This window comes from Hipposideros armiger, unplaced genomic scaffold, assembly GCF_001890085.2.
Source record: "Hipposideros armiger isolate ML-2016 unplaced genomic scaffold, ASM189008v1 scaffold_62, whole genome shotgun sequence".
Classification (NCBI taxonomy): Eukaryota; Metazoa; Chordata; class Mammalia; order Chiroptera; family Hipposideridae; genus Hipposideros; species Hipposideros armiger.
This window is the reverse complement of record NW_017731412.1, coordinates 795,165-796,590: the sequence shown is the minus strand read 5'-3', so window position 1 is coordinate 796,590 and position 1,426 is coordinate 795,165. Positions and strand designations below refer to the sequence as shown.

The 1,426-nt window shown below is 39.8% G+C and overlaps 1 protein-coding gene across 2 annotated transcripts in view; it reads left to right on the top strand.

Moving 5' to 3' along the window:
* TMEM116 (transmembrane protein 116) overlaps positions 1 to 1,426 on the top strand; it is a 54,618-nt gene that overhangs the window by 28,511 nt on the left and 24,681 nt on the right. The gene's annotated exons all lie outside the window — the stretch shown is intronic.

Here is a 1,426-nt window from a genome sequence, read left to right as displayed (position 1 = left end):
TGAACCTTGTTTTGAATAGCTGCCTATGGAGAGGTATGTTTGATAAGACAGAAACTTTAGTGTGACAAGATAGGTTTGTTATGATGATGTGTCAAGGTGTTAGAGCTTCCTTTACCCAAAATTGGTTTGTAAATGGTGAAAAGGTTCTAGATGCTTTGGCTAGATATAAGAAACCCGGAGTTGTTCAGGGAGGAGAATTGGCTCAGTACAACCGTAGCACCTTTATGCCAGCCACTTCACTGAACTGGAACAGAAGAAATCAATCATTTACCAAAAGCTCACAGGCCCAAGGTAAGCTGTGAGACGAGAAAATATTCTCCGACTATGTAAGCCATCAGAAGAGAAAGAGTAGTGCCCTGATTATGAGATCTTGATCAATACCAAACCAGAGCTGTATTTTATGTAGTTCAATGCCCCTTTTAAGAGTTAAGGTATTAAGCACCTAGCAAGACCCTTCTTGACTCTGAATTCTTTTTAAAACTGAACAGTGGCAAAGCCTGAAACTTTCCAAGTCTGGCTTAAATTTAGTTTTCCACGAGCCCCAGGTAAACAGGCAGAGCCACTTTCTTATATAGCATGTATTGATCTGATAACCCATTACTGTTGACCTATTTAACTTGACAGCGCACCCAGGAGCCAGTTTTACAGAATCAAATTTCCCTAGAGTTAGTTTTTAAGTCCCTGAAGAGATCACCTTAAGTCTGGTACCATACCTAAATTTCTGCTTAGGCAAATTAGGATGAGAATATTTTAAATAAATCTTTAGGGCCTAACCTTCACATTTACCTGCTTCCTCTGTTCTCTCACTTTAGAGCAGGGAATTGGATGTTATAACTTATTATTCTGTTATTCCATTAGAAAGCTAAAACTGTTTCTCTACTCATAACACTTCTCACACCAAATGTGTTGTCTCCACACCAACCAATTCCCCAACTCTCCAGACACCAACTGGGTGTCCTACAATTCAATCTTGATATTAACAACCTGGAAAGTTAGCACAGATCCCACAGGTTAAGAGCCCAGTCCCTCTTGTTAGGGAGACCACTTCATAGACGGTGTAGAGGCCTGACCGCCTCACTGTATATCTGAAGCTGATGTTGAATATTGTATGTCAACTATAATTTTATATACATATAGTCATGGGATGTGGAGTATAGTGTGGGAATGGAGTCAATGAAATTGTAATAGATATGTATGATATCAGGGGTGGGGGGGGGCAGTGGATGGGGAGGGGATTGTCACTTTGTGAGGGCTAAAAAGGATAACTATTGCATTGTTTTGTACACCTGAAATTAATAATAAATAAATAAATAAATGGTACAGAATATTAAGAAAAAAAAAAGAGCTCAGTCCCACAAGACTGCCCTCTACTTCAGATACCAGTTACAAGTAGTGGGTCCCCAGGTTACCCACACTTCTGTTCGAC